Below are 13,035 nucleotides of genomic sequence, written 5' to 3'. Positions count from 1 at the left end.
CTATGATGTAGAATTAAAAAATCATGATTTTGAAACTCAGGTCACGAGACATGAAGAAATTACCAAATTCGAGGAGGGAGTTGAGAAGAGCGCGTGACTAATTTAAAATTTTCATACCTGGCTCGTGTAATATCAGATTTTTGTGTTCAAACATGCGATTCGAAGCTAACAACGCTACCTAAGATATAGAATTAAAAAATCCAGGTTTTGCAACTCAGGTCGACAGACATGAAGAAATTATCAAATTTGAGGAGGGAGTTGAGAAGAGCGCGTGAGTAAATTAAAATGTTCATACCTGGCTCGTGTGATATCGGATTTTTGTGTTCAAACATGCGATTCGAAGATAACAACGCTACCTATAATGTGGAGTTAAGAAATAGAAATTTTGAAATTCAGGTCAAGAGACTTGAAGAAATTACCAAATTTGAAGAGGGAGTTGAGAAGAGCGCGTGAGTAAATTAAAATGTTCAAACCTGGCTCGTGTGATATTGGATTTTTGTGTTGAAAGATGCGATTCGATGCTAACAACATTAGCTATGATATAGAATAAAAAAATCGAGATTTTGAAACTCAGTTCGAGAGACATGAAGAAATTGGCAAGTTAGAAGAGGGAGTTGAGAAGATCCCGTGAGTAAATTAAAATGTTCATACCTGGCTCGTGTGATCCCAGATTTTTGTGTTCAAAGATGCGAATCGAAGCTAAAAACACTAGCTATGATATAGAATTAAAAAATCAAGATTTTGAAACTCAGGTCGAGACACATGAAGAAATTGGTAAGTTAGAAGAGGGAGTTGAGAAGAGCCCGTGAGTAAATTAAAATGTTCATGCCTTGCTCGTGTGATCCCGGATTTTTGTGTTCAAAGATGCGAATCGAAGCTAAAAACACTAGCTATGATATAGAATAAAAAAATCAAGATTTTGAAACTCATGTCGAGGGACATGAAGAAATTGGCAAGTTAGAACAGGGATTTTAGAAGAGCCCATGAGTAAATTAAAATGTTCATTCCTGGCCCATGTGATATCGGATTTTTCTGTTCAAACATGCGATTCGAAGCTAACAATGCTACCTATGATATGGAATTAACAAATCGAGATTTTGAAACTCAGGTCGAGAGACATGAAGAAATTGGCAAGTTAGAAGAGGGAGTTGAGAAGAGCCCGTGAGTAAATTAAAATGTTCATACCTGGCCCGTGTGATATGGGATTTTAGTGTTCAAAGATGCGAATCGAAGCTAACAACACTAGATATGATATAGAATAAAAAAATCGAGATTTTGAAACTCAGGTCGAGAGACATGAAGAAATTGGCAAGTTAGAAGAGGGAGTTGAGAAGAGCCCGTGAGTAAATTAAAATGTTCATACCTGGCTCGTGTGATCCCGGATTTTTGTGTTCAAAGATGCGAATCGAAGCTAACAACACTAGCTATGATATAGAATAAAAAAATCAAGATTTTTAAACTCAGGTCGACAGACATGAAGAAGAGCCCGTGAGTAAATTAAAATGTTCATACCTGGCCCGTGTCATATCGGATTTTAGTGTTCAAAGATGCGAATTGAAGGTAACAAGGCTACCTATAATCTCGACTTAAAAAATTGAGATTTTGAAACTCAGGTCGAGAAACATGCAGAAATTACCAAATTTGAGGAGGGAGTTGAGAAGAGCGCGTGACTAAATTACAATGTTCATACCTGGCTCGTGTGATATCGGATTTTAGTGTTCAAAGATGCGAATCGAAGGTAACAAAGCTACCTATAATATGGAATTAAAAAATCAAGATTTTAAAACTCAGGTCGAGAGACATGAAGAAATTACCAAATTTGAGGAAGGAGTTTAGAAGAGCGTGTGACTAAATTCAAATGTTCATACCTGGCTCGTGTGATCCCTGATTTTTGTATTAAAACATGCGAATTGACATTAACAACACTAGCTATGATATAGAATTAAAAAATCATGATTTTGAAACTCAGGTCACGAGACATGAAGAAATTACCAAATTCGAGGAGGGAGTTGAGAAGAGCGCGTGACTAATTTAAAATATTCATACCTGGCTCGTGTGATACCAGATTTTTGTGTTCAAAGATGCGAATCGAAGTTAACAACGCTACCTATGATATGGAATTAAAAAATCAAGATTATAAAACTCAGGTCGAGAGACATGAAGAAATTACCAAATTTGAGGAGGGAGTTTAGAAGAGCGCGTGACTAAATTCAAATGTTCATACCTGGCTCGTGTGATCCCTGATTTTTGTGTTAAAACATGCGAATTGAAGCTAACAACACTAGCTATGATATAGAATTAAAAAATCATGATTGTGAAACTCAGGTCACGAGACATGAAGAAATTACCAAATTCGAGGAGGGAGTTGAGAAGAGCGCGTGACTAATTTAAAATTTTCATACCTGGCTCGTGTAATATCGGATTTTTGTGTTCAAACATGCGATTCGAAGCTAACAACGCTACCTAAGATATAGAATTAAAAAATCCAGGTTTTGCAACTCAGGTCGAGAGACATGAAGAAATTATCAAATTTGAGGAGGGAGTTGAGAAGAGCGCGTGAGTAAATTAAAATGTTCATACCTGGCTCGTGTGATATCGGATTTTTGTGTTCAAACATGCGATTCGAAGATAACAACGCTACCTATAATGTGGAGTTAAGAAATAGAAATTTTGAAATTCAGGTCAAGAGACTTGAAGAAATTACCAAATTTGAAGAGGGAGTTGAGAGGAGCGCGTGAGTAAATTAAAATGTGCATACCTGGCTTTTGTGATATCGGATTTCTGTGTTCAAACATGGGATTCGAAACTGACAACGCTATCTATTATATGGAATTAAAAAATCGAGATTTTGAAACTCAGGTCGAGAGACATAAAGAAATTACCAAATTTGAAGAGGGAGTTGAGAAGAGCGCGAGAGTAAATTAAAATGTTCATACCTGGCTCGTGTGATCTCGGATTTTTGTGTTCAAACATGCGATTCGAAGCTAACAACACTACCTAAGATATAGAATTAAAAAATCCAGATTTTGAAACTCAGGTCGAGAGACATGAAGAAATTATCAAATTTGAGGAGGGAGTTGAGAAGAGCGCGTGAGTAAATTAAAATGTTCATACCTGTCTCGTGTAATATCGGATTTTTGTGTTCAAACATGGGAATCGAAACTAAAAATGCTACCTATGATTTGGAATTAAAAAATCGAGATTTTGAAACTCACGTCAAGAGACATGAAGAAATTACCAAATTTGAAGAGGGAGTTGAGAAGAGCCCGTGAGTACATTAAAATTTTCATTCCTGGCCCATGTGATCTCGGATTTTAGTGTTCAAAGATGCGAATCGAAGCTAACAACACTAGCTATGATATGGAATTAAAAGGTCATGATTTTGAAACTCAGGTCTCGAGACATGAAGAAATTACCAAATTCGAGGAGGGAGTTGAGAAGAGCGCGTGACTAAATTAAAATGTTCATACCTGGCTCGTGTGATCCCGGATTTCTGTGTTCAAACATGCGAATCGAAGCTAACAAAGCTGCCTATGATATGGAATTAAAAAATCAAGATTTTGAAACTCAGGTCGAGAGACCTGCAGAAATTACCAAATTTGAGGAGGGAGTTGAGAAGAGCGCGTGAGTAAATTAAAATGTTCATACATGGTTCGTGTGATCCCGGATTTTTGTGTTCACACATGTCATTCGAAGATAACAACGCTACCTATGATATGGAATTAAAAAACCGAAATTTTGAAACTCAGGTCGAGAGATATGAAGAAATTACCAAATTTGAAGAGGGAGTTGAGAAGAGCTCGTGAGTAAATTAAAATGTTCATACCTGGCTCGTGTGATCCCGGATTTTTGTGTTAAAACATGCAAATCGAAGCTAACAACACTAGCTATGATATAGAATCAAAAAATCCAGATTTTGAAACTCATGTCTAGAGACATGAAATTACCAAATTTGAGGAGGGACTTGAGAAGAGCCGGTGAGTAAATTAAAATTTTCATACCTGGCCCATGTGATATCGGATTTTAGTGTTCAAAGATGCGAATCGAAGCAAAAAACTCTACATATAATATGGAATTAAAAAATCGAGATTTTGAAACTCAGGTCGAGAGACATGAAGAAATTGGCAAGTTAGAAGAGGGAGTTGAGAAGAGTGCGTGAGTCAATTAAAATGTTCATACCTGGCTCGTGTGATATCGAATTTTTGTGTTCAAACATGTGATTCAAAGCTAACAACACTACCTATGATATGGAATAAAAATTCAAGATTTTGAAACTCAGGTCGAGAGACATGAAGAAATTACCAAATTCGAGGAGGGAGTTGAGAAGAGCGCGTGACTAAATTAAAATGTTCATACCTGGCTCGTGTGATATCGGATTTTTGTGTTCAAAGATGCGAATCGAAGCTAACAACGCTACCTATAATATGGAATTAAAAAATCGAGATTTTGAAACTCAGGTCGAGAGACATAAAGAAATTACCAAATTTGAAGAGGGAGTTGAGAAGAGCGCGTGAGTAAATTAAAATGTTCATACCTGGCTCGTGTGATCCCGGATTTTTGTGTTCAAACATGCGATTCGAAGCTAACAACACTACCTATGATATGGAATAAAAATTCAAGATTTTGAAACTCAGGTCGAGAGACATGAAGAAATTACCAAATTCGAGGAGGGAGTTGAGAAGAGCGCGTGACTAAATTAAAATGTTCATACCTGGCTCGTGTGATATCGGATTTTTGTGTTCAAAGATGCGAATCGAAGCTAACAACGCTACCTATAATATGGAATTAAAAAATCGAGATTTTGAAACTCAGGTCGAGAGACATAAAGAAATTACCAAATTTGAAGAGGGAGTTGAGAAGAGCGCGTGAGTAAATTAAAATGTTCATACCAGGCTCGTGTGATCCCGGATTTTTGTGTTCAAACATGCGATTCGAAGCTAACAACGCTACCTAAGATATAGAATTAAAAAATCCAGGTTTTGCAACTCAGGTCGAGAGACATGAAGAAATTATCAAATTTGAGGAGGGAGTTGAGAAGAGCGCGTGAGTAAATTAAAATGTTCATACCTGGCTCGTGTAATATCGGATTTTTGTGTTCAAACATGGGAATCGAAACTAACAACGCTACCTATGATATGGAATTAAAAAATCTAGATTTTGAAACTCACGTCAAGAGACATGAAGAAATTACCAAATTTGAGCAGGGAGTTGAGAAGAGCCCGTGAGTATATTAAAATGTTCATACCTGGCCCATGTGATCTCGGATTTTAGTGTTCAAAGATGCGAATCGAAGCTAACAACGCTACATATAATATGGAATTAAAAAATCGAGATTTTGAAACTCAGGTCAAGAGACATGAAGAAATTGGCAAGTTAGAAGAGGGAGTTGAGAAGAGCGCGTGAGTAAATTAAAATGTTCATACCTGGCTCGTGTGATCCCGGATTTTTGTGTTCAAAGCTGCGAATCGAAGTTAACAATGCTAGCTATGATATAGAATTAAAAAATCAAGATTTTGAAACTCAGGTCGAGAGACATGAAGAAATTACCAAAATTGAGGAGGGAGTTGAGAAGAGCGCGTGAGTAAATTAAAATGTTCATACCTAGCTCGTGTGATCCCGGATTTCTGTGTTCAAACATGCGAATCGAAGCTAACAACGCTACCTAAGATATGGAATGAAAAAATCAAGATTTTAAAACTCAGGTCGAGAGACATGAAGAAATTACCAAATTTGAGGAGGGAGTTTAGAAGAGCGCGTGACTAAATTCAAATGTTCATACCTGGCTCGTGTGATCCCTGATTTTTGTGTTAAAACATGCGAATTGAAGCTAACAACACTAGCTATGATGTAGAATTAAAAAATCATGATTTTGAAACTCAGGTCACGAGACATGAAGAAATTACCAAATTCGAGGAGGGAGTTGAGAAGAGCGCGTGACTAATTTAAAATTTTCATACCTGGCTCGTGTAATATCAGATTTTTGTGTTCAAACATGCGATTCGAAGCTAACAACGCTACCTAAGATATAGAATTAAAAAATCCAGGTTTTGCAACTCAGGTCGACAGACATGAAGAAATTATCAAATTTGAGGAGGGAGTTGAGAAGAGCGCGTGAGTAAATTAAAATGTTCATACCTGGCTCGTGTGATATCGGATTTTTGTGTTCAAACATGCGATTCGAAGCTAACAACGCTACCTATAATGTGGAGTTAAGAAATAGAAATTTTGAAATTCAGGTCAAGAGACTTGAAGAAATTACCAAATTTGAAGAGGGAGTTGAGAAGAGCGCGTGAGTAAATTAAAATGTTCAAACCTGGCTCGTGTGATATTGGATTTTTGTGTTGAAAGATGCGATTCGATGCTAACAACATTAGCTATGATATAGAATAAAAAAATCGAGATTTTGAAACTCAGTTCGAGAGACATGAAGAAATTGGCAAGTTAGAAGAGGGAGTTGAGAAGATCCCGTGAGTAAATTAAAATGTTCATACCTGGCTCGTGTGATCCCAGATTTTTGTGTTCAAAGATGCGAATCGAAGCTAAAAACACTAGCTATGATATAGAATTAAAAAATCAAGATTTTGAAACTCAGGTCGAGACACATGAAGAAATTGGTAAGTTAGAAGAGGGAGTTGAGAAGAGCCCGTGAGTAAATTAAAATGTTCATGCCTTGCTCGTGTGATCCCGGATTTTTGTGTTCAAAGATGCGAATCGAAGCTAAAAACACTAGCTATGATATAGAATAAAAAAATCAAGATTTTGAAACTCATGTCGAGGGACATGAAGAAATTGGCAAGTTAGAACAGGGATTTTAGAAGAGCCCATGAGTAAATTAAAATGTTCATTCCTGGCCCATGTGATATCGGATTTTTCTGTTCAAACATGCGATTCGAAGCTAACAATGCTACCTATGATATGGAATTAACAAATCGAGATTTTGAAACTCAGGTCGAGAGACATGAAGAAATTGGCAAGTTAGAAGAGGGAGTTGAGAAGAGCCCGTGAGTAAATTAAAATGTTCATACCTGGCCCGTGTGATATGGGATTTTAGTGTTCAAAGATGCGAATCGAAGCTAACAACACTAGATATGATATAGAATAAAAAAATCGAGATTTTGAAACTCAGGTCGAGAGACATGAAGAAATTGGCAAGTTAGAAGAGGGAGTTGAGAAGAGCCCGTGAGTAAATTAAAATGTTCATACCTGGCTCGTGTGATCCCGGATTTTTGTGTTCAAAGATGCGAATCGAAGCTAACAACACTAGCTATGATATAGAATAAAAAAATCAAGATTTTTAAACTCAGGTCGACAGACATGAAGAAGAGCCCGTGAGTAAATTAAAATGTTCATACCTGGCCCGTGTCATATCGGATTTTAGTGTTCAAAGATGCGAATTGAAGGTAACAAGGCTACCTATAATCTCGACTTAAAAAATTGAGATTTTGAAACTCAGGTCGAGAAACATGCAGAAATTACCAAATTTGAGGAGGGAGTTGAGAAGAGCGCGTGACTAAATTACAATGTTCATACCTGGCTCGTGTGATATCGGATTTTAGTGTTCAAAGATGCGAATCGAAGGTAACAAAGCTACCTATAATATGGAATTAAAAAATCAAGATTTTAAAACTCAGGTCGAGAGACATGAAGAAATTACCAAATTTGAGGAAGGAGTTTAGAAGAGCGTGTGACTAAATTCAAATGTTCATACCTGGCTCGTGTGATCCCTGATTTTTGTATTAAAACATGCGAATTGACATTAACAACACTAGCTATGATATAGAATTAAAAAATCATGATTTTGAAACTCAGGTCACGAGACATGAAGAAATTACCAAATTCGAGGAGGGAGTTGAGAAGAGCGCGTGACTAATTTAAAATATTCATACCTGGCTCGTGTGATACCAGATTTTTGTGTTCAAAGATGCGAATCGAAGTTAACAACGCTACCTATGATATGGAATTAAAAAATCAAGATTATAAAACTCAGGTCGAGAGACATGAAGAAATTACCAAATTTGAGGAGGGAGTTTAGAAGAGCGCGTGACTAAATTCAAATGTTCATACCTGGCTCGTGTGATCCCTGATTTTTGTGTTAAAACATGCGAATTGAAGCTAACAACACTAGCTATGATATAGAATTAAACAATCATGATTGTGAAACTCAGGTCACGAGACATGAAGAAATTACCAAATTCGAGGAGGGAGTTGAGAAGAGCGCGTGACTAATTTAAAATTTTCATACCTGGCTCGTGTAATATCGGATTTTTGTGTTCAAACATGCGATTCGAAGCTAACAACGCTACCTAAGATATAGAATTAAAAAATCCAGGTTTTGCAACTCAGGTCGAGAGACATGAAGAAATTATCAAATTTGAGGAGGGAGTTGAGAAGAGCGCGTGAGTAAATTAAAATGTTCATACCTGGCTCGTGTGATATCGGATTTTTGTGTTCAAACATGCGATTCGAAGATAACAACGCTACCTATAATGTGGAGTTAAGAAATAGAAATTTTGAAATTCAGGTCAAGAGACTTGAAGAAATTACCAAATTTGAAGAGGGAGTTGAGAGGAGCGCGTGAGTAAATTAAAATGTGCATACCTGGCTTTTGTGATATCGGATTTCTGTGTTCAAACATGGGATTCGAAACTGACAACGCTATCTATTATATGGAATTAAAAAATCGAGATTTTGAAACTCAGGTCGAGAGACATAAAGAAATTACCAAATTTGAAGAGGGAGTTGAGAAGAGCGCGAGAGTAAATTAAAATGTTCATACCTGGCTCGTGTGATCTCGGATTTTTGTGTTCAAACATGCGATTCGAAGCTAACAACACTACCTAAGATATAGAATTAAAAAATCCAGATTTTGAAACTCAGGTCGAGAGACATGAAGAAATTATCAAATTTGAGGAGGGAGTTGAGAAGAGCGCGTGAGTAAATTAAAATGTTCATACCTGTCTCGTGTAATATCGGATTTTTGTGTTCAAACATGGGAATCGAAACTAAAAATGCTACCTATGATTTGGAATTAAAAAATCGAGATTTTGAAACTCACGTCAAGAGACATGAAGAAATTACCAAATTTGAAGAGGGAGTTGAGGAGAGCCCGTGAGTACATTAAAATTTTCATTCCTGGCCCATGTGATCTCGGATTTTAGTGTTCAAAGATGCGAATCGAAGCTAACAACACTAGCTATGATATGGAATTAAAAGGTCATGATTTTGAAACTCAGGTCTCGAGACATGAAGAAATTACCAAATTCGAGGAGGGAGTTGAGAAGAGCGCGTGACTAAATTAAAATGTTCATACCTGGCTCGTGTGATCCCGGATTTCTGTGTTCAAACATGCGAATCGAAGCTAACAAAGCTGCCTATGATATGGAATTAAAAAATCAAGATTTTGAAACTCAGGTCGAGAGACCTGCAGAAATTACCAAATTTGAGGAGGGAGTTGAGAAGAGCGCGTGAGTAAATTAAAATGTTCATACATGGTTCGTGTGATCCCGGATTTTTGTGTTCACACATGTCATTCGAAGATAACAACGCTACCTATGATATGGAATTAAAAAACCGAAATTTTGAAACTCAGGTCGAGAGATATGAAGAAATTACCAAATTTGAAGAGGGAGTTGAGAAGAGCTCGTGAGTAAATTAAAATGTTCATACCTGGCTCGTGTGATCCCGGATTTTTGTGTTAAAACATGCAAATCGAAGCTAACAACACTAGCTATGATATAGAATCAAAAAATCCAGATTTTGAAACTCATGTCTAGAGACATGAAATTACCAAATTTGAGGAGGGACTTGAGAAGAGCCGGTGAGTAAATTAAAATTTTCATACCTGGCCCATGTGATATCGGATTTTAGTGTTCAAAGATGCGAATCGAAGCAAAAAACTCTACATATAATATGGAATTAAAAAATCGAGATTTTGAAACTCAGGTCGAGAGACATGAAGAAATTGGCAAGTTAGAAGAGGGAGTTGAGAAGAGTGCGTGAGTCAATTAAAATGTTCATACCTGGCTCGTGTGATATCGAATTTTTGTGTTCAAACATGTGATTCAAAGCTAACAACACTACCTATGATATGGAATAAAAATTCAAGATTTTGAAACTCAGGTCGAGAGACATGAAGAAATTACCAAATTCGAGGAGGGAGTTGAGAAGAGCGCGTGACTAAATTAAAATGTTCATACCTGGCTCGTGTGATATCGGATTTTTGTGTTCAAAGATGCGAATCGAAGCTAACAACGCTACCTATAATATGGAATTAAAAAATCGAGATTTTGAAACTCAGGTCGAGAGACATAAAGAAATTACCAAATTTGAAGAGGGAGTTGAGAAGAGCGCGTGAGTAAATTAAAATGTTCATACCTGGCTCGTGTGATCCCGGATTTTTGTGTTCAAACATGCGATTCGAAGCTAACAACACTACCTATGATATGGAATAAAAATTCAAGATTTTGAAACTCAGGTCGAGAGACATGAAGAAATTACCAAATTCGAGGAGGGAGTTGAGAAGAGCGCGTGACTAAATTAAAATGTTCATACCTGGCTCGTGTGATATCGGATTTTTGTGTTCAAAGATGCGAATCGAAGCTAACAACGCTACCTATAATATGGAATTAAAAAATCGAGATTTTGAAACTCAGGTCGAGAGACATAAAGAAATTACCAAATTTGAAGAGGGAGTTGAGAAGAGCGCGTGAGTAAATTAAAATGTTCATACCTGGCTCGTGTGATCCCGGATTTTTGTGTTCAAACATGCGATTCGAAGCTAACAACGCTACCTAAGATATAGAATTAAAAAATCCAGGTTTTGCAACTCAGGTCGAGAGACATGAAGAAATTATCAAATTTGAGGAGGGAGTTGAGAAGAGCGCGTGAGTAAATTAAAATGTTCATACCTGGCTCGTGTAATATCGGATTTTTGTGTTCAAACATGGGAATCGAAACTAACAACGCTACCTATGATATGGAATTAAAAAATCTAGATTTTGAAACTCACGTCAAGAGACATGAAGAAATTACCAAATTTGAGCAGGGAGTTGAGAAGAGCCCGTGAGTATATTAAAATGTTCATACCTGGCCCATGTGATCTCGGATTTTAGTGTTCAAAGATGCGAATCGAAGCTAACAACGCTACATATAATATGGAATTAAAAAATCGAGATTTTGAAACTCAGGTCAAGAGACATGAAGAAATTGGCAAGTTAGAAGAGGGAGTTGAGAAGAGCGCGTGAGTAAATTAAAATGTTCATACCTGGCTCGTGTGATCCCGGATTTTTGTGTTCAAAGCTGCGAATCGAAGTTAACAATGCTAGCTATGATATAGAATTAAAAAATCAAGATTTTGAAACTCAGGTCGAGAGACATGAAGAAATTACCAAAATTGAGGAGGGAGTTGAGAAGAGCGCGTGAGTAAATTAAAATGTTCATACCTAGCTCGTGTGATCCCGGATTTCTGTGTTCAAACATGCGAATCGAAGCTAACAATGCTACCTAAGATATGGAATGAAAAAATCAAGATTTTAAAACTCAGGTCGAGAGACATGAAGAAATTACCAAATTTGAGGAGGGAGTTTAAAAGAGCGCGTGACTAAATTCAAATGTTCATACCTGGCTCGTGTGATCCCTGATTTTTGTGTTAAAACATGCGAATTGAAGCTAACAACACTAGCTATGATGTAGAATTAAAAAATCATGATTTTGAAACTCAGGTCACGAGACATGAAGAAATTACCAAATTCGAGGAGGGAGTTGAGAAGAGCGCGTGACTAATTTAAAATTTTCATACCTGGCTCGTGTAATATCAGATTTTTGTGTTCAAACATGCGATTCGAAGCTAACAACGCTACCTAAGATATAGAATTAAAAAATCCAGGTTTTGCAACTCAGGTCGACAGACATGAAGAAATTATCAAATTTGAGGAGGGAGTTGAGAAGAGCGCGTGAGTAAATTAAAATGTTCATACCTGGCTCGTGTGATATCGGATTTTTGTGTTCAAACATGCGATTCGAAGCTAACAACGCTACCTATAATGTGGAGTTAAGAAATAGAAATTTTGAAATTCAGGTCAAGAGACTTGAAGAAATTACCAAATTTGAAGAGGGAGTTGAGAAGAGCGCGTGAGTAAATTAAAATGTTCAAACCTGGCTCGTGTGATATTGGATTTTTGTGTTGAAAGATGCGATTCGATGCTAACAACATTAGCTATGATATAGAATAAAAAAATCGAGATTTTGAAACTCAGTTCGAGAGACATGAAGAAATTGGCAAGTTAGAAGAGGGAGTTGAGAAGATCCCGTGAGTAAATTAAAATGTTCATACCTGGCTCGTGTGATCCCAGATTTTTGTGTTCAAAGATGCGAATCGAAGCTAAAAACACTAGCTATGATATAGAATTAAAAAATCAAGATTTTGAAACTCAGGTCGAGACACATGAAGAAATTGGTAAGTTAGAAGAGGGAGTTGAGAAGAGCCCGTGAGTAAATTAAAATGTTCATGCCTTGCTCGTGTGATCCCGGATTTTTGTGTTCAAAGATGCGAATCGAAGCTAAAAACACTAGCTATGATATAGAATAAAAAAATCAAGATTTTGAAACTCATGTCGAGGGACATGAAGAAATTGGCAAGTTAGAACAGGGATTTTAGAAGAGCCCATGAGTAAATTAAAATGTTCATTCCTGGCCCATGTGATATCGGATTTTTCTGTTCAAACATGCGATTCGAAGCTAACAATGCTACCTATGATATGGAATTAACAAATCGAGATTTTGAAACTCAGGTCGAGAGACATGAAGAAATTGGCAAGTTAGAAGAGGGAGTTGAGAAGAGCCCGTGAGTAAATTAAAATGTTCATACCTGGCCCGTGTGATATGGGATTTTAGTGTTCAAAGATGCGAATCGAAGCTAACAACACTAGATATGATATAGAATAAAAAAATCGAGATTTTGAAACTCAGGTCGAGAGACATGAAGAAATTGGCAAGTTAGAAGAGGGAGTTGAGAAGAGCCCGTGAGTAAATTAAAAT

This window comes from Azolla caroliniana, unplaced genomic scaffold (genome assembly GCF_043228905.1).
Source record: "Azolla caroliniana isolate FFs.n. ecotype wild unplaced genomic scaffold, voAzoCaro1.0.p SCAF_10, whole genome shotgun sequence".
Taxonomy (NCBI): domain Eukaryota; kingdom Viridiplantae; phylum Streptophyta; class Polypodiopsida; order Salviniales; family Salviniaceae; genus Azolla; species Azolla caroliniana.
This window is presented reverse-complemented; position numbering follows the sequence as displayed.